Raw genomic sequence first — 25,045 nt, forward strand, 5'->3', positions numbered from 1 at the left:
TCCATGTGGCCACTGTTTTCCAGCTGCAGCTCCCCCTAGTGGTCATTCTGCAATTTCGCTGTTCCCTCCACTTGCTATCCCCAGGGGTGAGTCTGAAGCATGTCATACCTCCTGTCGATGCCCCTCCCTTTCCATGTTCTGGGCAATCCTGGGATTTCGGGCATTTCCTGTTTTCCAGGCACAACCAAACACTGACAGTGATTTAAGTTAGGGTAAGAGGAAGCTGCATATCCCATTTTGTGGCCATAGCTGTTATGGTCTGAGGAGTTTTTGAACAAATGTAGCACTGACACACTGATGCTTTCTAAAATATGTAGTAAATTAATAACTTGTTTATGTACTGTATATTGAGAGCAGCGGGAGCCCTCCATAGGCTGGCAACACATGGATATAGGTGTCTGAGACTGAATATAAATAAGCTTATCTTTCTGATGTAATAAAGGAGGGAGAAGATCATGAGGTAATCACACCTGATTTGTGTGTGGTAGATTTCTATGTGCAGTTCTCAGCTTCCCAAATGAGGAAAAAAGTCACTATTATTGTCACAAGAAAGACTGAACTGATTTGAAAAACAGCAGGGAAGTTAGCGGTACTGTTGTTCATCAGGATGAAGCTGCTGTGCAGATCACGAAGAACACAGTGACAAGATAGAATGCAACAGGCGTGACCTACCGCTGTGTTGACAGCCAACAAAAAAGATTTTTTGCAAACCAGCCTCGGCTAAGTGTTGGAAAAAGTAAACTGGGTGGCAGCATCTACGCAACAGTACTGGCTCAGAGTTCTGAGCAGAGGTTATGGTTTGAAGATGGTTAAAGCTTGGGCTAATTCTGGTATGTCAAACTATAGGGACAGCAAATTAAAACAAATGACATCTCTGTGGGGAAAATGCATGAGCACAAAGTCTCAGAGAGTCACAAAGCCACAAAAAAGTAGTCAGAGAGAGAGAAATGGGTAGTATGTCAAGTGCAAGGGAAGTCACAGCTTACTAAAGCGACTTGCAGAACATTACATGCCATGTACAAACTGGTGAAATAAAATCATCCTGCCCACAATTTTGAAACAGAGACTATCTGCAGAAATTAAATGGACTAAATAAGCAAGGAATTCTGTATTCAACTAACATACAGCAGCACACAGCAGAGGAAATTCAGGCTATGTCTACGCTACCCGAGATGATTGATGCACTCAGGGTCAGTCTTCTGGGCTTCAATTTCATGTATCTAATAGGAATGCATGAAATTGACCCCTCAGGGGTCACAGTCGACCTCTGTCCTCCCCACGAGATGTGAGAAGTAAGGGAGGTTGATGGAAGAAACTCTCCCGTTGACATTCCCCAGTAGACACAGCCAAGTTAGCTGAGTGCAGTTATGTTGATTTTAGCTATACAATTGCTGTAGCTAGAACTGCACATCTGTGGTCAACTTTCCTTGCCCAGGTAGATGTAGCTTAAGAAAGAATATTTAAAAATATAATACCTTGTATGTGAAAAATTACATTAATGATTAGTGAATCAATGATTTTGAGCCTGGCTTCTTCTCCGATCATCGACATACCATTGACAACAGAGGAGATGGAGCCACCTATATACGTGTATGCTGACCGGGTTTAGCTTCCAGCCACTGATGCCTCCACCATTGCCAGAATCTTGCTGCAAAAGTCAGATACAGAGGCTTAATTAAAGGAGTACTTGGTGGCTCTTGCTTATGATGGAGCCGCAGTCATGCTAGATCAGAAACGCAGAGTGGCTACTCTGATACGGCTTCATCTTCCAAAGGTAATTGTCTGGAAGGACATTTATAGAGTCAACCACTTTAAAGTGATTATGGACAATCTGTACTATCTAAACCATGCCTTCCTTAAATGCACAAGACAACTCCAAAAAGTGTGGCAACTTTGCATGTAGATGGCTTGAAAATTGAATGCCCCCTGGGAACAAGATGGATTGCATGAAAGAGTCAGGCAGTGAAAGTGGTCTGGAAGGATTACTGTGCTCTTTCCAGTGGTGCTGGAACAATTGTTAGGGTGGGGATGCTGAGATGCACTCCCTCCCATCCCTGTCCACAGTCCTTACTGTTCTGGGCTGGGGCTACAGCTGGGAGTGGCTACAGAGCCCTGTCCCTTCTCCAGGAGTTGAGCCCCAGGGGTAGGACTCTGGGGCTGACTGTGGAAGCTGCCAGGCTCCTTGAAGCGAGCAGTGTAGCCTCTGGGCCCAGGACCAGTGCCCAAGACCCCAGATGGCAGTAGAACCCACAGGGCCAGGTTGGTGGCCAGTCCCAGGCATTGAGCAACACTAGATATAAAGCCCAGGAGTGTTGCAGCAAGCCCCCACCCCCTTGGGCACAGGAACTGTGTGTCTTTCTTAACTTCCAGCTGTGGAAGCACAAGGTTAAAAAAAGGCGCATTCAGCAGACTCCAGAAACACCTGACATCTACTCTGTTTGTACTCAACCTGGCCATATTTTCAGATGCTGGTGGCACTATCACAAAATGCACAGGACAAAATTTGGAGGCAGACAGGGGAGCTGCAATGGAACTTCAGGGCCTCGGGCTGAACACACGTGCAAAAGGCATTACATCAGCTGACAGATCCCAATTCTACAGAAGTCTGGCAAACCAGCTCCAGCACAGCTTTGTCTATGAGACTATGAGACTAATAAGCAACTTGCTGCTGATGTCAAATTCTCTTTATCTTAAAAACTGGCAGTTTTAGGGGATAAGATAGAAGTAGTGTGTGGGCTCTGAATGTACAAGGACAGTCACCAGAAGGCAATGCCAGCTCCTGTAAAATCTCTTATAAAGTGCATCAATATCATACTGATAACATCAAGCAAATGAGAATAGGGTTTCTTGCAATGAACATAATCATGATCCCTTTGTGATCAGCTCTCACAGAGCATACCGTATCAATGCTACTTTCCATCAGCTTGGTAGGACTTACAATGTTCAAGATGAGCCACATCTGAGGCCTTGGATTAGGAAAGGAAGATATTGCAACTGATCTCAGAAGCAAGGTCCAAGAAGTTAAAAATACATAAAAACAACATGATACAGCTGTAGAGCCTACTCAGGAAGCTTTTTGTTTGTCTTCTAGGCACTGAATGGGGTATGCCGTGTTTAGGGCTCCAGGGGATACTCAGTGAGAATTCAGGCTCTGCTCTAGCAATTAGTACAGTACTAATAAATAAGAAGAATTAGGACAATGAATGGGGCATCAGAAGAATACATTAAACTGTGGGCCAAACTGCACAGCCCTTACTGATGCAAAACTGTCACTGATATCCTATGGTGACAAGTATCAGAGAGGTAGCCGTGTTAGTCTGTATCTTCGAGAACAACAAGAAATCCTGTGGCACCTTATAGACTAACAGATATTTTGGAGCATAAGCTTTTGTGGGCAAAGACCTACTTCTGAAATCCTATGGGCCACTTTTGTGAAAAAAGAAAGTGATGTCCCGTATATCCTTCTATCCATCCTAGATACTTATAAAACTTCCACCATTGTCTATTAGATTTATAGGACTAATATTTGTGTTGTGTTTTAGCAGAAAATAAATTTCATCAAAAATTCAAATTTACAGTATCTTTTATTTTGTAGGTCTGGAAAATAAAGATCAGCTCAGATTTTTAAGCCAAATTCAGGCATCTTTCAACAAGCAGATGCATGTAAATAGCACATTTAAAAACCATCTTCAGTTATCCATAAAATATTTCAGAGGAATGCAGTTATGGATTTAAATTTCTGCAGTTAAATTAATGGATGATAACAAAGCTGATTTATTCATGAAATATATTGGAGGCTGTTACAGAATATTAAGAAGTTTGGGTTTGATCCATCATAACTTACATAAAGCACCTGAGTGCTATCTGTAATATTTTATAAATAACAAGCAGTCTTGTAACACCTTAGCGACTAATAAATTTACTTCATCTGACAAACTGGGCCTTACCCACAAAAGCTCAGGACAATACATTTGTTAGTCTCTAAGGTGCTACAGGACTGCTTGTTATTTGTAAAGCTGCATATGTACATGGATAACCCTCTGAGAGTATGTAATATTTGGTGAATAGTATGTGCTCTATTTTTGTTGTGGTGTTTGCTATAGGATTACAAAGGATAATTCAAGCAGGAGTTTGTTGCATATATGAAAAAAACCTTCAGATAGTCCCCTATTCACTAATATTTACAGGACATGCAGAAAACCAACAGCTTTAAATTTTTGCGCTAATCTTATCACCCTTTTATTAGGTGTGCATATGGCATATGAATGGCATTACTCTTATTCTTTGATCTCCACCTGGTGACTAGACAATAGTCAGGTAGCTTTGCTGATGCTTTTAGATTGGTCATCAGATATTGAGACCACTGACCATCAGCTTGCAGCTGGAGTCGATTAATCAGGATCCAGGGACCCAGGTCAGACAGAGGACTTTGGTTGTACATATAAAAAGTCACATTTATTAGAGGGGGAGCAATGGCTTGGAGCTAGGAGAACCACAGTCACCAGACGTGGGGCCTGCTGAATAGTAACAAGTAGCACATCAGTGACTGTAGGATGGTCCTGGTCTAAGAGCGGAAAAATCAAGGGATTTCACGCTGGAGTCAGTGAAGGTGCAAACCCTCACAACTCCAGGGATGCACTCAGAGACCAAAGAAAGGTGTTACAGGTGCAGCTGTCCCCGAGCCATGACACCTCACACACCCAGAAGTCCCACTGCCTTTGCAAGGGCTAGAAAAAAGGGATTAAGATCAGAGTTGTTTACTTAGAAAGGTTTTTTTTTTTTTTTTTAATTTCATACAAGATGATGCAAGATTTACATTGCATTTTTGGCAGCTCAATAAGAGTATTGTCTCCATGCCATATATAGATCTAAAATGGGACTGGAAGGTCATTTGAAGACTTCAGATGACATCAGATTTTATCTTACCAGAAACATATCAATAATCTGCCATAAAATATAGGACTAGAAATTGCCAATATTAAGCAATGGTTTCTTCCATAAGTGTTTATTTGAGACAAACTGGTAAGCCACTCCCTTTAAGAGTGTTAAGCTGTCAGTGGAATAAGTATTTCCCCACTTGCTTCCACATTGTGTAACCCCTTTTCTCTCCTCCTTGGGTTACTCGGGAGGAGGCAGCACTCAGTTGTGTGTCGGTGTGCCTAACAGGTTCAATATTAAAGGCGATCCTGAGTGCCCCAGGGGTGATATTGGATAGCTGGGAATTCCCTTTCCACCCCTGATTTCTAGAGCTCTGTAAAATGGTGGTGTCTCCACCTGGCTAGCCCCTGTACACACTTAATAGTGTGCCTTTGGAAACCTCCAGGAAACTTTTTTCAGTGATAATCCAGATTTAACTGCCAAACAGTATAAATAGTGTATGTCTAATAGACCACATAAGAATCAAGGCATACCTTTACTTAACAATGTAAGGAGATGGGGTTGCAGACTAAACATGAATGAAATCAATTAACATTTATTTCTGTGTATATTGAAACATAACTGGCATGCACACTGCCCTCAGTTCTCCCACCCCAGAGTGTGCACTTTTTAATTATCAGAGTTCCAGTTACCTGCTCGCGGTGGCATGCATCTGCTGTTCACTGGCTAGCAGACAGCTTGGTCAGGGTTCTGTGTGTCAATCCAGACAAAGCAACCAACTGACCATGTTCTCGGACCTGGAGCTGGCCTCTGCAACACTCTAAAACACACAGATCAAGTTCCTTCCCTGCAGGGTCTCTCATCAGCAGGCTGCAGCTCCCCAAAGCAGTTCCTGGCTAGGAGAAAACTTCATACTTGCCTTGAATCAATCAGTCTGTTCCACCAGCATTCTCTTTCCAACAGGAGACCACCATCTTCTTTATACAGCCTCACCAAAAAGCCCCCTCTCCTTCCCAAAACCTCATTGGAATTGTAGTCTCAACAGCCAGATTGCCACTCACAGCAACAGCTAGAGGCTCCCACATGCAGAGGGGCCTACACTGTCATGTAGGACAGAGCCCCTACATCACAGAAGAAATACAGAGGCTATTTCCATTCTGGTTAATTTACTCAATGTACTAACGAGGATCCATTACATTTTGAAATTGGTATTGTACCCTATGTAAACAAACAGCTATTATGCCAGGAACTACAGCAATACAATGCTAAAAACACTTCAACAACAGGCACAAGACACTGAAGATAGTTGAGAAGTTTCAAAGGACCTAGCCACAATTCAGCAAACAAATTCAGGACGACTAATGACAATACATACTCCATCTTCCACCAGCCACTTCATATTCTCACGTGTGATAGTTTAGTAGTCTTGGTAGATATCTAGTCTCCGTGTAAACACAGGCTCACATTGTGAGAGGATGACTCAGAGATTCAGCCTCTGGAGTAAAAAACTTCAGCACACGTAGTTCACTCTGTTGGGAGTTTTTCGGCTAAATCTTTTAAATGCAAATTCTCTCGGCTCTTCATGGACATTAAATATTTCACAGCACCTTTGAAAAGAGTAGAAGTTCCCTCTTGTGCAATACGCTCCATGCCAAATGGCAGCAGTTGTCTGTCCCATAAGGAGCTATATTTCAATGGCATTGTTTGAGTGTACAGCACAGTATTTTGTGACACGGTTTAGGATCCTTCAGGATGAAATTTTCAATCATCCTCATCATCAACATCAACGACGACAACAACCATGGTCTCACAGCCCATTGGTGTCTGAGATTCTGTATAAACTTTTAATGATATAGTCTGTTGCCATCACCTTTTCCCTTGCTGAGGATACTATGTCATATTTTCAGCTGTGGGCAGAGAGAGGCCTGAACTAAAATGCTCTTGGTCTCTGAAATAAGTTTAGATGTGAATCAGTATGTGAACTCCACAGCCCTATCCCAGCTCTAAATAAAAATGAAGATCTTCAATGAGCATACGCTTGGCAATTTGAAAACCCACTTTCGTTGCTCCACTAGGCATGAATTCAGCTGGGACTTACCTTTGCAACTGAAAGCATGAACAACACCAGTATATTCTTCTTCGCAGTCCACTGTAAAATGTCATTCTCAGGAATGGGGCCCATGGCACCTAAACTTCTGAGAACTCCAGGAAGCTGCATCACTGAGAGCCCTGTGAGTGCCAAATTGTGTCACTGACTGTTCAGAGCCTGAAGTTACAAAAGGAACTGCCTTCTTCAGTGCCCCATGTCCACCTCATCCTCCACAGTAGCCAGTAGAGGAACCTGGAGTCTGGCTATCCAAGTTCTTAAACTAGTGCCTTTTCTCCAAAATGCTTTTCTAGGTAATTAATTGTAGTGTTTTCACTACTGTTTTAGTGCGATTTAGGATAGCTCTGTGTGAATCGAGTGCTAAAATCATCATTGGGCACGTTTGTTCCAGAGACAAAGAGGATTAAGAAGTGGCTCCAGGTGCCTTCTCAGGGTCTGTCTACGTTGCAATTAGACACCCACGACTGACCCATGACATCTGGCTTGGACTTCCAGGCTCTGGCTGCAGCTTGAGCTCTAGGACATTGAAGTCAGAGGGTCCCAGTGCTCAGGTTGCAGTCTGAGCCTGGAAGTCTAAACTGCAATTAGACAGCCCTGTGAGCCCAAGTCAGATGGGCTGGGCCAGCCACAGCTGTCTAATTGTAGCATGGACATACCCTTAGAGGACAGTGCAGAAGCTGATGCTGGAAGCATCCACTTTTCATCCACTATATGTTCCTTGTTGTTCCCTCAGCACCAAAAAAATTTTGGTTCTTCACAGAACCAGTGTCTGAATTATCTTCAGAGATCCTTGATTTAGCTGTGAGGCTAAAGGGCACACATGGAGCACATTGGTGAAGTGAAGAAACCTTCTCAAGGCAAATCAGACACCACAAAGGGACATCACTCATGGGAGGAAAAAAAAAATCAATTCTCTGCTCAGCTTTCTGCCGGTCCCAGTTTGCTCTCCTTGGTGAGAGTCAACTTGCCTCTAGAGAGGTGAAAAGGTTCTAGGACCTCTCACCCACCCCAAAGAGTGAGGAAGATTCTCAGGCCAGAAGGAAAACTGTGATCCTCTGGTTTGTTCTCCTGTATGAAACAGAACTTCTGCTGAATAATTCCTAGAGCATGCCTTCAAGAAAAAAAATAAACAATTTTGATTAAACAGGTTATAGTGAAGGAGAATCCACCACAACCCTTGGTGAACTGTCCCAATGGTTAAATACTTTCACCATTAAAAAAGTACATCTTGTTTCTAAACAGAATTTGTCTAGCTTCAACTCCAAGCCATTGATTGGATCACGTTATACCTTTCTTTGCTAGACTGAAAACCCAGTTACTAAACATTTGTTTCCCATGCAGCTATATATGCACTGTAACCATATCACCTGCCAACTTTCTCTTTGTTAGGTTAATAGAGTGACAGAATCCAGGGGTTCAGTCTAAGACATGCTTTCTAAACAATGCCAGCTTTCACCGTTCCCTAGGCTCTTGTTTGAAAATATTGCTGCTGGCCTTATCCTAAGCTGCTCTTCACTCTTGGGAGATGCTCCCTGCAAGCCTTTGCAAAGCTACCTCGTTATCCTTGAGGTCCCTTTCTAAAAATCTCTATTTTACCCAGATACCCACAAAAATGTTGACAGTACTTGGGCCACTGGTGTGCCGACCAGTCTAACCATCATTTTGTTTTACATTCTACCATCTGTCTTTATTTATGTGTAATCTTTAATATATCCTCAGACTGTCTCTTTAGGACACAGATCATCTTTTCTGTTCTGTGTTTCTACAGCATTTAACATGATGAGATCCAGGCCCTGCTCTGGAACTCCTGTTGATGCTACAATATAAATAAGAAATAATCTTTACAATAAAATTTCAGGATAGTCACCTATGATGCCTAGAAGTCTATTGACTTAGTGTGAAGTGAGGCAAACTGTTACAAGGGAGGTGATTATTCCCCTTTATTCAGCACTGGTGAGGCCACACTTGGAGTATTGTATCCAGTTCTGGGCATGCTCCCCCCCATTACAGAAAGGATGTGGACACACTGGAGAGTGTCCAGCAGAGGGCGACAAAAATGATTAGGGGGCTGAAGCACATGACTTAAGAGAGGCTGAGGGATTTGGGCTTATTTAGTCTACAGAAGAGACTAGTGAGAGGGATTTGATAGCAGCCTTCAACTGCCTGAAAGGGGGTTCCAAAGAGGGTGGAGAGAAGCTATTCTCAGTGACAGACAACAGAACAAGGTGCAATGGTCTCAAGTCGCAGTGGGGGGAGGTGCAGGTTGGATATCAGGAAAAACTTTTACTAGGAGACTGGTGCAGCTCTGGTATGGGTCACCTAGGGAGATGGTAGAATCTTCTTTCCTAGAGAGCTTTAACTCCCACCTTGACAGAGCCCTGGCTGGGATGATTTAGTTGGGATTGGTCCTGCTTCCACTAGGGGGTTGGACTCCTTGACCTCCCGAGGTCTCTTCCAACCTCAGGATTCTAAGTGTGCTTGAGAGCTATTGCTGTTTAGAATTTCAACAGGTTCAGTCATCTCTGAAACTTTCAGTCTTTTCCTGTCCAGTTTTTAAGGTATCTGAAATTTTGTCTATATGAATTACACCCCGACACCGTGTACAACTACAATCAGGCATGTATCTGTGCCATGCCAAGAGTTCTAGATTAGAGGTAATCAGTAAGAGTAAATCACCATGCTTACTCTACAGCTAATTTGCATACAGTAATCTCATTGGCTTTATGAAGAGGACGACAGAGGTGACAGATTACTCGGCTTAACTGCCAAGTCTGAGTGACATCATGGACTTTCAGCTACTAGTAAGAGTAATAATGGAGTCGTCTTCTTGGCCATAATGGAAATCAGGGACTGGAAATGAGGGTAGCAAACTACCAGGCTGTTATGACTAGGGCTCTGTCATTGAAGTCAGATTCCTTGACTTTCTGTGACCTCTGTGACTTCCGCAGTGGTTGGTGTGGCTGTCCCCAGGTGGTCTGAGCAGCTGCTCAGGCAGTCCCAGGCACAGCAACACCAGCCACTGCTGTGGCAGCATTGCAGCCAAGTGCTTGGGTAGCCCCACAGCCAGTTGTACTGGCACTCTGGGGCAGACCCAAGACTGGGCCACATCACCTGCTGCTAGGTGTCCCCACACACCTGGCCCCAGGGACGTCTGTACTGGTGCTGCTGGAACAGTCCTAGGTCCAGCTGCACTGGCCGCTTCTCAGGTGATCTCAGGCAGCGAGGCCCAGCAGCCACCTGAGCAGTGGCAGGGGTGGGCAGCCTCCATGGTCCCCAGCATTTGGAACCACTGGTTCCTCCTCTTGCCCTTCCCCCAGAGGGAGCTAATATTTATTCAGGGATATATAGTAAAAGTCAGGGACAAGGCACAGGCAATAAACAATAGTTCACAGCTCATGACTCTCTATGACTTTTACTATAAATACCCATGGCTAATTGGTAGCTTTCATTATGACCTTCTATCAATGTCAACACAGTCTCCCTTCTACTAGATACTCTAAAATAAATTTAAAAAAGACTCTGAAAGAGATAGTGGCTGAAGGACTTAGCAGCAGAACAGTGCTCTGAGGCAGAGTAGATGGCTCATAGTTGTCAGGGAAGTTGTTAGGGATCTGAACATTTCACTGGAATGAAGGAAACAGAAGAAGCAAACTCAGTTCCTTCCCTCTCCCACACCAATTACACTTATTTCTTAATTTTGTACAAAGCAAGATCTGCAAATAAAATTTTGATAATTTGTTCATTGTTAGACCACCTAATACCTATACAATTTTAACAAATGCTTCATTCATTTCTTCTTCCATACATTAGCAGGCTTTTATTATGAGCCAACTAAATAGCTGAGATAATAAGCCTGTCTGAAACATCATTAATCTTTCACTAATTAGATTTCCCACTCAGGGGCTATTATAGTTTAACAATACTTTCCAGACTGCCACGACAAGTTAGTCTTCACTTTAGATCTACTATCAAATAGTGTTTCAGCTGAAATTATATACTAAAAGGTTTGGCAAAAATCAGAAATAGAAAAAATATTAGTTGAAAAATAAAATAAAAACAAAACCTGAAGTACCTGAGTCAGATCATTTGTCCTGTTCAGATTCAGTTTAATTTCTGCAGATCACATCACACCAAGCAATCCCCTGCACATTCCTAACTGCAAAGACAGTAGCCAGAGTCTTACCTTTTTATATTGTTTGCAATCACCAAAGGCCAGAGAGCTGGCTCCCTGGTACTTCCCATGGTTTAAAGGGCTAGCCCATTGTCTGTAGAGCTGATTTAGTAAATCTGTGCCAGTCATCATCAGGATCTTTAGAGCAGGGCATAGACAGAATGCTGCTATGCTCTAGGTGTCCTTGGCTGCCAGAACAACTTCTCAGTGTCCCAGAAAGGCTGATTAAGTTAAGATGCAAGGGGCCTGATCCCCAGTTGCTGTGGTCAGCATAACTCCACTGGGTTCGTTGATGTCACACTGATTTACAGCGGCTGAGACCTAGCCCCAGAGCAGGGCTCAGGAGGTCTGGGTTAATACCTGGCTTCCTGTGTGCCTTTAGTTGAAGCACGTACATATCTATGCTTAAGTTGCCTGTCAACAAAATGGGGCTAATACTCTTTTGTGGAGGTTGTCTGTCCCAGCCCCCGTGCTGAGGGAGGCTGGTAATCTAGGCCATCCCTGACAAGCATTTGTCAATGATTGTGATTCCACAGCTTTGGAAGCCTATCCCAGAACTTGAATGGCCCGAAGCTTATGTGTTGTCTAGTTAGGGTGGAAGCATTTGGGGCCTGTCTCTTACTATGTGCATGTGTAGCGCCAAGCACAAGGGAGCTCTGATCTCGGATGAGGCTTGGAGACACAACAAGAATGCAAACAATCATACACATTATTTTTGCTGTGTCCAGCTGTCTGTCTGTCCAGGCAAGTTTCTACCATGTCCCCCCTCCCCCCGCACTTTGCCAGCTCCAGCCCCTCCCCAGCCAGCACGGGGTCCAGCACAGCCCCCCAACCGAACCTCCCTGCCCCAGCCCCTCCCCCCAGCCAGCGTGGGGCCCAGCCCATGCACTTCTGATGTTTATTACAACCAGTTTCTGTCTAGAAAGAGCTGCAACAGGGCCTCTAGTTAGAAATAATTAACCTTCTCATGAACTGTGGCCAGGGTATGTGCCTGTGTCCCATTGTTTACTAAAAGCAGCATGGAAATAGTATGGTCTCTCGACCTTAAGGAATACACATGCTTGCAAAGTGCTTTAAACAGGTAGAGTGCTATGGAAATGCTAAGTACTGTTGTTATTATACGAGCTATTGATCTGTTAGGAATCGTATCATAGAACTTTCACTGAACAGTAATAACCCTCAGCTTAATTCCTTTAAAAGCATCACATCCCAGGGAAGACAAAGAGAGGGGGTTGCACCATTCTGTGACATGTGCTGTCCTTCTCAGGCACACAACACAGGGGTTTTTTTAGCTCATGAAGGCCTCCTACACTAAGGCATATCACAGCCAGAAAGCCAGCTTTCAAAGCTGCTTTTCACTGAATGCATACCGCATGCCGTTGACTGCATCAGTGAGGGTTAAGGCCCAGATCTGGTTTTGGAGTCCTATCCTGCTCCCACCTGGCCCGTTCACCCAAGGCTAAGGTGACCATCTGTCCTGTATTTGGTGGGATGGTCTCGTATTTTGGAATGCCAAAAAGGCACCCCTACTTATTTTTAAAACAAACACATTGTCCCGTATTTGGGCCCTCCCCCCGCTGACCTTTTCCACCAGCAGCTGCACAGGTGGGCGAGTAGGTCACTTCCCCAAGTCTCACAGAAGCATGGGGAGCGTGGGGTTGCTGGGGAAGGCCTGGGGCTGCCACTTCCTGGGGGCTCAGGGAGGGCTGGTGGCTGCTGCCTTCTTCCCAGCTCCCTGGGGCTTGGTGGAGCCGGGAGGAGCCAACTGTCCCCCGCATACCTCCTTGTCTCATATTTGGGACAGGGAGATATGGTCACCCTACCCAAGACTTGTTAGAGCTTGCCTCTTGTTATAAGAGGGTTCAGTCCTAATATTCTTTGTCCCTCTCCCCAGGCCTTTTGCTTCCCAGGAAATCTCTCTTTCACCTACAACAAGCAGCCTTGTGGTACCTTAGAAACTAACAAATTATTACTATTGACCCTAATGAATTTGTTAGTCTCTAAATTGCCACAGAACTGCTTGTTGTGTTTAAAGTCACAGACTAACACCGCTACCGCTTTGAGACTTCTCCTTCACAAACTGGGGTACCCTGGATGAAGACTGGAAGGCGTTGTAGGGTTTTCCTCACACACTGCAAGCTCAAGCAGTTAATCTGAAAATGCGTTTAATTTAATTTAGTAGCTATCATTGAGTTATCTCCAGATTATCAGTTAGGGATCCAATTCTGCATGCCTATTCACACGGAGTAGCACTTACCCTTATGGATAGTTCCAATGAACTCAACAGGCAATTTGCATGGATTAAGTACTACTCAGCATGGGCAATGCTTACAGAGCCAGTCCTAAAATAAAGCATCCATAGTACAATAGGCCTCTCAAAGATTTATTATAGGGGTGGCTGGTAGCATGATATGATATTAACACTGACTGACAATTCCTACTTTAAGCCCCCACTGTCAGTGCTTATAATTTTGCCAAATTGTTTGGGCTGAAGTATGTCAGATCTCTGCCTCGAGATAACGATTTTCTCAAAAATTCCGAGGTAAACAGTTCCTCCAGTTCTGAGAACAAGGCCAAGGACCAATATATTGTTTTGCCTGTGTTGAAAAAGTCTTGAAACTTTATCTTTGTAAATTCAGGCATTTACATGGTTTAGAGCAGGGACTTGAGACTTGGCAGGGAAGTGGCTTTTGTAGCAAGGAAATACCTCATGCCATCCCTGCAAAAATCTATCCCAATTTTTTCCATATTAGAAGCCTTTGAAAAATGGCAGTTCACACATGCTCAGTGGATATTTCTTCCATTTTAGTGGCTAAATTCTCTACATCCTCACTGGCGATGCTTGAGCCTCTCACAACTCCTACTGCTGACCAGACTACACATGCACCAGCCTCACAGAAGCTGTGTCTACACGTGCACGCTACTTCGAAGTAGCGGCACTAACTTCGAAATAGCGCCCGTCGCGGCTACACGCATCGGGCGCTATTTCGAAGTTAACTTCGAAGTGAGGCGGCGCGACGTCGAAGTCGCTAACCTCATGAGGGGATCGGAATAGCGCCCTACTTCGACGTTCAACGTCGAAGTAGGGACCGTGTAGACGATCCGCGTCCCGCAACGTTGAAATTGCTGGGTCCTCCATGGCGGCCATCAGCTGGGGGGTTGAGAGATGCTCTCTCTCCAGCCCCTGTGGGGCTCTATGGTCACCGTGGGCAGCAGCCCTTAGCCCAGGGCTTCTGGCTGCTGCTGCGGCAGCTGGGGATCCATGCTGCAGGCACAGGGTCTGCAACCAGTTGTAGGCTCTGTGTATCTTGTGTTGTTTAGTGCAACTGTGTCTGGGAGGGGCCCTTTAAGGGAGCGGCTTGCTGTTGAGTCTGCCCTGTGACCCTGTCTGCAGCTGTGCCTGGCACCCTTATTTCGATGTGTGCTACTTTGGCGTGTAGACGTACCCTCGCAGCACCTATTTCGATGTGGTGCTGCGCAACGTCGAAGTTGAACATCGACGTTGCCAGCCCTGGAGGACGTGTAGATGTTATTCATCGAAATAGCCTATTTTGATGTTGCTACATTGAAATAAGCTATTTCGATGTTGGCTTCACGTGTAGACGTAGCCAGAGTGACCAAATATTCTCCATCCTCTCATAGTTACTATGTGTGGCTAGACCATATTTGCAAACCTCCACAGAGCAACTGAGGATTCTCTGTAAGCCCACACCTTCTAAAGCTGACCACACTACAGGCATGCCATACCTACAATTGATTTGGACCCATGGTATGGAGACTCTAGAAGAATTCCACAGAGACTTTAACAATCTTCACCCCACTATCAACTTATGCCTCGACTACTCCATGCAAGAGATACATTTCCTGGACACTACAGTACAAATCAAGGATCGCCTGATCGGTACCACACTTACAGGAAACCCACTAATTGCGATGCTTACCTACTGTCTTCTAGCTTCCATCCTGCACACATAACTAGATCCACTGTTTACAGTCAAGCCCTTAGGTACAATCTCATTTGCTCTGATCCTACTGACAGAGACCGAAAACTACAAGATCTTTACTAAATATTCAAAAACCTGAATTACCCATCAGGACAAACAAAAAAACAAATTGGCAGGGCCAGATGAATACCCAGAGACCAGCTGCTCCAAGATAGGCCCAAAAAAGCCAAGAACAGAACACCACTGGTCATTACCTACAGCCCCCAACTCAAGCCACTGCAATGCGTTATTAAAGACCTACAACCTATCCTTAATCAGGATGCCACACTCCAGAAGGCCCTAGGTGACAGGTTTGTTCTCTCCTACAGACAACCTCCCAACCTTATGAGGATTCTCACCTACAATCACAGTCTATACCATAGGAACACCAGTCCTGGAACTTCTTCTTGCAACAAAACCCATTGTCAGCTTTGTCCACAGATCTATTCTGGCGATACCATCACTGGACCTAACCAGGTTATTCACAGAATCACGGGCACATTCTCATGTTCCTTAACTAACATCATATATGCCATCATGTGCCAACAATGTCCAGATGCTTTGTATATTGGCCAGCCTTCAAACTCTGTTAGAGAAAGAATTAATGGGCATAAAACAGACATAAAAACACTCCTGATCCACAAACTGGTCAGTCACCATTTTAATGGAGTGGACCTTTCTGTTAATGACCTGAAGGTCTGCATCTTACTGAAGAGGAATTTTCACAACAGTTTGGAAAGAGAGGCTGCTGAACTCTCTTTTATATTCAAATTCGACACATTAACATGTGGTTTGAACCGGGATGGGAATTTTTTAGGTCATTATAGGGGCTCTTTTTCATACTTGGCTTAATCTAATTCTTGACTCCCTCCCTACCTTCTGCCCCTCTACTTTCTGGTTTGCTCACCTTGATAATATTTTTCTGATTTGTCAACCTCGATTATTATTTTTGGTTCTCTGTGCCTTAAATATTGAGTCTGTTCTGGTACGGCTATGGTCTGAAGAAGTGGGTCTGTCCCATGAAAGCTCATCACTGAATAAATTATTTTGTTGGTCTTTAAAGTGCTACTGGACTGCTTTTTTGTTTTCATCCTTACAAAGTGATTTTGCATGCTGTAGCCCAGAGCTACAGGGGAGAAACAAGACTAACATTGTAATTGCTGAGGAACTGTGGGAGATTTGAAGGGGGAAAGGCAACTGCAAGTTGTTCTGGGGGATTTGAGTCTATCCATTTCTGCCTTAGAGTTCCTCTGTGGTGCTAGGCAAGTCACCTAAAATAAACTTTTCCCAGCTGTCCACTAATTGTGTGCTCCTCATTTCCTGGGTGCCTCACTTGAGACCCTGGAAGCTGATTTGTGGAAGTTTTGCACACTCACAGATGCAACTGAAGGCAACGGAAGCTGTGCACTGAACACATAAAGTGCTCAGCATTCTGAATAATCAGTTCCTACGTTGCCCCAACAGGACTCCCAAAATTAATGGATACTTCTAACCGCAGTTCACCATATGTAAAATTAGGATATTTTCAACCTTTCACCTGACAGAAGAGTTGTGAAAGAAAAATACATTCATTACTGAAGAGTAACAGAGAGGAATCTGTGCTAGTCTATATATTATCAAAACAAAAAGCAGTCAAGTAGCAGTTTAAAGACTAACAAAATAATTTATTAGGTGAGCTTTTATGGGATGGACCCACTTCTTCAAACCATAGCCATACCAGGACAGACTCAATATTTAAGGCACAGAGAACCAAAAACAGTAATCAAGGTGGACAAATCAGAAAAAAAATATCAAGGTGAGCAAATCAGAGAGTAGAAGGGCAGAAGTGGGGACGGGGAGCCAAGAATTAGGTTAAGGCAAGTATGCAAACCAGCCCCTAGTGACCCATAAAATTCCAATCTCGGTTCAAACCACGTGTTAATGGGTTGAACTTGAATATAAAAGAGAGTTCAGCAGCCTCTCTTTGAAGAGTGTTGTGAAAATTCCTCTTCAGTAACACGCAAACTCTTAAGTCATTAACAGAATGGCCCACTCCATTAAAATGCCAGCTAACAGATTTGTGGTTCAGGAGTGTTTTTATGTCTGTTTTGTGCCCATTAACTCTTTGTCTAAGAGAGTTTGAAGGCTGTCCAATATACAAAACATCTGGGCATTGTTGGCACATGATGGCATATATGATGTTAATTGGGAAACATGAGAATGTGCCCATGATTCTGTGAATAACCTGGTTAGGTCCAGTGATGGTATCGCCAGAATAGATATGTGGACAAAGCTGGCAGCGGCCTTTGTTGCAAGGAAAAGTCCCAGGACTGGTGTTCCGGTGGAATAGAGTGTGGCTGTTGGTGAGAATCCTCATGAGGTTGGGAGGTCGTCTGTAGGAGAGAACAGCCACAGTCTATACCGCAGGAACACCAGTCCTGGGACTTTTCCTTGCAGCAAAGCCCGCTGCCAGCTTTGTCCACATATCTTTTCTGGAGATACCATCACTGCACCTAACCAGGTTATTCACAGAATCACGAGCACATTCTCTTGTTTCCCAATTAACATCATATATGCCATCATGTGCCAACAATGCCCAGATGTTTTGTATATTGGACAGCCTTCAAACTTTCTTAGACAAAGAGTTAGTGGGCACAAAACAGACATAAAAACACTCCTGATCCACAAATCTGTTAGCCGACATTTTAATGGAGTGGGCCATTCTGTTGATGACTTAAGAGTTTGCGTGTTACTGAAGAGGAATTTTCACAACACTCTTCAAAGAGAGGTTGCTGAACTCTCTTTTATACTCAAATTTGACACATTAACATGTGGTTTGAACTGAGATTGGAATTTTATGTGTCACTATAGGGACTCATTTGCATACTTGGCTTAATCTAATTCTTGGCTCCCCAACCCCCCTTCTGCCCCTCTACTCTCTGATTTGCTCACCTTGATTATTTTGTCTGATTTGTCCACCTTGATTACTGTTTTTGGTTCTCTGTTCCTTAAATATTGAGTCTGTTCTGGTATGGCTATGGTCTGAAGAAGTGAGTCCTTCCCTTGAAAGCTCACCCAATAAATTATTTTGTTAGTCTTTAAAGTGCTACTTGACAGCTTTTTTGTTTTGACATTCTTTACTGTTTGTGAAGCTCTTAGTTAACTTAGCAACGAGCTGCATGGTTTCAGGATTCACATCTATAGGCCTCCCACATCATAATTTCAATGATTATGGACCACCTGACCAAAATGACCCTCATCTTTCTCTTCTCCTAAGACTACCACCCAACCCCTACTGCATAATCTGCTCTGGTTGCATGGACTCCCCGACCACATAGTTTCTGATTGAGGCCTACAGTTCACCTCTAGTTTCTGGTATGAGGTGTTCAGGCAACTGGTCATCTGCATATACATCTGTGCAACACACTTCCACAAAAGAGGGGAACAAACTGAATAGGTGTATCAAGTATTGGAGCAGAATTTGAGGTGGTTTGTAAATTATCATCCAGATAACTGGCCCACTCTTCTACCACGTGTGGAGTTTTCGTGCAACACTGACAATGCCTCCATAGGTGACAGCCCCTTCTTCGCTAATTATGGGTTCTAGCCCTTTTCCACCCAGCATTACCAACAGTATCCCTGAACCCTACCACACTGACTGGGTCAAACACATCCATCTTATTCAGGAAGAATTCAAAAACCATGGAGGAGGTGAATAAATCCTACAAAAGCCATGCAGATCACCTGTGGCAAGAAGCTCCATTACTTACCAGAGGTCAGAAGGTATGGCTTTCTGCCAAATGCCTCTGGGCCAAAAGACCTTCTCATAAATTGGACATCCAATCCTTGGGACCCTTCTCAAAGTGATAGCAGTTTAACCAGGGTTACCTTCAAACTCTAAGTTTCCCAGTTTTCTGTGTCCCCTTTCTGAAGCCCTACATTGACAACTCCTTTCCTGTCCAAACCATACCTCAACCCAACCCTACCAATCAAAATCCAGGTTCATGAGGAATGCCAAGTACTCGCCATACTCTATTCCCAACAGGCATGAGGCCGCTTGTACTATCTGGTGAACTGGAATGGTTGTGGTACTAAAGCATGCACTTGGGACCTTGCCTACCACGTAAATGCCCTGACTTTGTGGAAAAATTCAAAAAGTTTCACTCAGACAAGACTGGGCTCACACTATCCCAACAGGGGAGTAAATGGGGAGATAACGTTGGAACCTGCAGGGCTGGATTGGGGTTCTCCACTTTGCTATAGAAACTTAGGCTGGACATGGCAGGAATTACCATCCACAGCACCTGAGTGTCAGCCCCGGCAGACACTGATTGACTGGTACTGGTAGCCATGAATGGGAGTTGTCTGAGCAAGCAACGCAGACTACCTGCTTGTAGTAGACTCTAGACTCCAGCTTCTAACCCTTGTTTGTCCTCAGTTTTGCTTTTCAGTTGCTATCTGTAACCTGATCCACAAGCACATTCTCCTCGTAACCTGTCCCTGACTGGCCCCTGATGTCTGACTCTTGGTTCACCTCTGAGTTTTCTTGGACTCTGACCCCCGGTAATCTGACTTGGTTTGAATCCTGCACTGACCACTAGGTATGACCACCTTTGTCACAGTAATGACATTTGGTAACAGCCTCACCTGAGGCTGCTAAAATCCAAACCAAGGAACTATGCAGGCTGAAAATCTGCTTTGTTAATTCTGAATGCTTATAGCCTGCCTCAGAGTTGAGCCCAAGACATGTGAAGAGCTGTCATTCTACTTCACTGAAAAGATTATGCACATTTAGGAAGCTTTCTTAAACAGCATGAATTTGCTCTGCCTGAACTCACCAAACAAACAGCCCACCTGCATTCTGAGAGTCCAGTAGATATCCTCACCAAGAAATTCAGGACCTTAAAGGTGCCTTGACCCACATCTTGTGAATCTGACTCATGCCATTCCTGGCTTGGCAAAAACATTAATGAGCAACTGGTGCCATTCCTGACTGATACCGCTTGTGCTTTATTCGGGCCACTAATCATGCTTTCCTCCTTTAAATGTGGCACAGTCTGACCAACACTGAAGAAACCCAGCTTCGATAGAATCATAGAATAAAAGAACTAGAAGTAACCTTGAGCAGTCATCAAGTCCAGTGTTCCTCGGAAACAGTTAACAGGATCACGTGAACCTGCCTTTAAATACAGATTCAGATGCCCTTACTGTGTCAATCGCCATGCATTGACTGCCACACCACTTAAAGGTGAATAAACAATAAAGGTTTTGTTGAACAAACAAAATAGTAATCTATCAAAACTTCGGTTGTCACTTTTATAATAACTATCTACAGATGAGTATATTTCCCTTCCCCTCCTGCCCACGCCCTACTGAAGTCCTGGAGTATGGTGGAATCACCAGGTAAGTTCGGTCACTGCAGAGAGGAAGGCAGAGGTCGGGGTGCTGATCAGGAACACTTCACTCAGGCCGTCCAGCTAGATGGAGTCTTCTTCTACTTCTTTCTTCAGTTCTTCCTTTTCTTGACTTGTCCTGTATGGAGAAATGCCTAGGAGAGAATGTTGAAATGTGTGCGTGTATGTTCAGCTGACTGTCCTGTGATATTAACTTAAACCAAAGGGGATACACTGGCCTACAAAGCCTCAACACTGTGTCACTGATAACCCTAGCTAACAAGATCTATGCTGGCCTGCAAAGCTTCATGGTGCCGATTACCCTTGCTACCAGATGGTTCTGGCCTACAAAATCTCACAACAATGCTTGCCCCAGCTACCAAGCTAATCTGGCCTACAAAGTCTCACAGCCACACAAGTGTCTTGCCCTAGCCACCAGGGTCCTCCTCTGAGTCTCCTGCTTGTCTGGTTGACAGGGGTATCAGAGATAGAGGGAGAGCTTGAGGAGAATGCTCCACCCCTTTTTATAATCTCTCATCTCCGGGCAGAGTTCAGTCATGAGACCCAATCCTTCCCACCTTTAGTTTCATGCCTTTTTTGAGGCGGAGGTGATTACGCCCCTGGAATCCAGTTTACAAAATGGATTCCAGCAAGGACTACATCTTGGATATGAGACTTAACATGGATTCCCTTTTTTGTCAGAATTTATGTTAAAAGTCAAACAGAAACTTACTTGAAACCAAACTCTGAATTTGTCTCCAACACCAGTCACCTGCATACGTAACAGGACCAAGCACAGTCTAGAACATTCCTGGACAAGTATCTGTCTAATCTTCTCTTAAAAATCTCCAGTGATGGAGATTCCAACACTGCCCCTTGCCCACTGGCAATTTTCCAGTGCTTAACCACACTGACAGTTAGTAAGTTTTTCCTAAAGTTCAGCTAAAATGATCCTTTCTGCAATTCAAGTCCATTGCTTCTTGTCCAGTCAAAGGTTAAGGAGAATAATTTTTGTCCCTCTTGTAAAAAACTTTTAGATACTTGAAAACTGGTATAATATCCTCTTTCAGTCTTTTTTTCTAGACTAAGCAAACCCAGTTCTTTCATTCTTCCTTCTTAGGTCATGTTTTCTAGACCTTTAATAATTATTTTTGTTCTTCTTTGGCCTTTTTCCACTTTGTTCACATCCTCCCTGAAATGTGGCATCCAGAAATGAACACAATTATTTGAGTAATCGGTCTGGAGTAGCACAGCAGATCTCACGATTTGCTTACAAAATTCCTTTTACTACATCCCAAAATGATGTTTGCATTTTTGCAAGTGTCACACTGTTGACTCTTTAACTTGTGATCCACTGTGACCTCCAGATTGCTTTCTACATGTTCCTTCTTAAGCAGCATTTCCCATTTTGTATATATGCAACTGATTGTTCTTTCCTGAGTGGAATACTTTGCATTTGTCCTTACTGAATTTCATCCTATTTACCTCAAGCCATTTCTCCAGTTTGTCTAGATCATTTTGAATTTTCATCCTATCTTTCAAAGAACTTGCAACTCCTCCCAGCTTGGTATCATCCACATATTTTTATGTGTACTCTCAAAGCCATTATCTAAATAATTGATGAAGATATTGAACAGAATCAGTCCCAGAATGATCACAGTATATCCCATTCATTACACCCTTCCAGCATGACTGTAACTATTAATAAACACTGGGAATGGTTATTCATCCAGTTATGCACCCAACTTGAAATCACTCCATTTAGGTTGTATTTTCCTAGTTTGTTAATGAGAGGGCCACGCCGTATCAAAAGCCTTACTAAACTCTAGATATAGTACATCTACTGCTTCTTCCTATCTTCAAGGTTGTTATTCTGTCAGACAAAGCTATTAGGTTGGTTTGATGTGATTTGTTTTGCCACATCCCTGCTGATTATTTCTTATCATCTTATCTGTTAGAAGTTCGCAAATTGATTCCTTAATTATTTGCTCCATTGTCTTTCCTGGGACTAAGTTTAGCTGCATGGTCTCTAATACCCTGGGTTGTCCTTATTTCCCTTTTTATAGATGGGCAATATATTTGTCCTTTTCCCATCTTGTGGAATCTCTCCCATTTCGTATGACTTTCAAAGACAATAGCTAAAGGTTCAGCTATCTCCTCAGTGAGCTCCTTAAGCATTCTAAAATGCATGTCATCTGGCTTTTGTGATTTGAAGATATATAACTTGTCTAAATTATTTTTAACTTGTCCTTTTCCTGTTTTAGCTTCTGAACCTATCCCATTGTCACTGGCATTCACTATGTTCATTATACAATCACCATCATCCTTCTTGGGGAAAACCAGAACAAGGAAGTCGTTAAGCACCACTGCCTTTTCCACATTTTCTGTTATTTTTCCCTTCTTTGTTGAATAATGAGCCTACCCTGTCCTTTGTCTTTCTCATCCTTCTAAAGTATTGGTAAAGTGTTTTCTTGTTACCCTTTATGTCTCCAGCTAGTTTGAGCTCATTTTGTGCTGTGACCTTTCTAATTTTGCCTCTAAACAGTGGAATAGTTTGTTCTGGTGTCCTTATTAATGTCTCTTTGAAAACCTGCCAGCTATCTGCAGTTGTTTTTCCTCTGATACTTGCTTCCCATGGGATCTTACCTATCAACTCTTTGAGTTGCTAAAGTTTGCTTTCCTGAAATACAGTGTTTTTTTGCCTCTCTTCCTCCTACTGTTCCTTAGAATCATGATCTCCATCATTTCTTGAAGTGATCATCTGATGAAGTGAGTCTGTGCTCATGAAAGCTCATGCTCAAAACTTTTCTGTTAGTCTATAAGGTGCCACAGGACCCTTCGTTGGTGTTACAGATCCAGACTAACACGGCTACCCCTCCAATACTTGACATCATTTCTTGATCACTTTCACCCATACTGCCTTCTACTTTCAGATTCACAGGGTTCTTTCCAACACGTTTCATTCCTACCGAATTACTGCCCAGTTTTGACTCTTCCATTCCTGAGCAGCCTTATAGAGAAGCTATCAAAAGACTAGCTATTCTAGATATGTTTCAATCTGGATTTATGCCAGGACATGGAACTGAAACTGCCTTATCAGCACTGTTTGATGATACTCTGTCAATGGACAGAGGATAGAAATTCATTCTCTTTTTTCCAGATCTCTCTCTAGCATTCCCTGGATAATGGAACTCTTTCTCACTTGGGGGACATGGCAGAGGTCCAGGGCAATGCATTAAAATGTTTTTTTTGAACTTCCTGGATGGATGCACCCGATGAGTATCCATGGGAAGTTGCATCTCCACCACTAGGTCCCTCACCAGTGTCAGTTCACAAACAACAGTTCTCACTCCCATTCTTTTCAACATCAATATGCAGCCACTAAGCGAACAGGCCAAATGAGATGAACTCAAATACTGCCTGTGTGTAGATGAGACACAGCCCTATGTATCCTTCACCATACACAAGTGTGCCACTAGCATCAAGAAGGACCAGTGGCTGGAACAGTACAGCTGTTGGATGAAGAACAATGGGCTGAAGCTGAGCCTGAGCAAGACAGATGTGATGCTGAAGAGCAAAGGGAAGTACTCTGAAGAGTATGCAGCCAAGGTGCCTTGCAACTTGCAGTCTTTTCCTGGGATTCTGCCCACTGGGCTCATGCAGGCCTGGCACCCCAGTTCAGAGGATCCTTGTCCATCATTTCCTCATATTGTGTCCTCCACCTCTTCCAAATCCATGCTTTCTCCAGAAGGAGAGATGGCAGATCAGCAAGGCCATAACAATTAACCTGGGTTCTCTGCCTCCTCAGCAAAACTCTGCTTGGCTTGTGCACTGGAGAAAAGATGAGAGAACAAACATGATATGCAGTCATGTCACTTAATGAACTACTAGAAGATGCTCAGATAGTACCAGGAGGAGTATGGTAAAAAATATTTATAGAATAGAATCCCACCTTGCCTGCTACTGATTATGTTTCCAAAAGGAATTATAGGCACATATGCCTGCTAAAGAGAACAGTTCTCTTATCAGCTCCATTTCCTTCTTCATTTTGAGGTGACATTCACATCTTACCTAATGATGACTTCAGTTAATGGCAGAATCCCAAGAAAGCAAGTTGTGTATTCAGAATTAAGTCATTTATGTATAAAATCATTTAAAATTACCATAACTATTGCTAGACTAATTCATCAGTCAACTGTGCTGTGGTTATTAAAACATATTGCCATGCCCTAGTATTCAAAAACCATGACAGTTTCCCAAAAGTCATGAGACTGGCTTAAAATCATGATTTTTTAAAAAATATTGGTTATTTTAATATGCCTTCTGGTTTCTAATTTTTAGGGTGTGCTCACTCCATATATTTAAGTTTTCCTCTGCAGCCACGAGCACTAGAAACATACTTACTTTTTTATAAAAATGAACATGAAGATTCTCCAAGTAATCACTTCATTTCAGGAACTGGCTTTAAGAACAACAGTGATGAAATCCTGACTCTATTGAAGTCAATGGGAGTTTTGTCCTTGACTTTAAAGGG

The sequence above is a fragment of the Carettochelys insculpta genome, chromosome 3, assembly GCF_033958435.1.
Source record: "Carettochelys insculpta isolate YL-2023 chromosome 3, ASM3395843v1, whole genome shotgun sequence".
NCBI classification, from domain to species: domain Eukaryota; kingdom Metazoa; phylum Chordata; order Testudines; family Carettochelyidae; genus Carettochelys; species Carettochelys insculpta.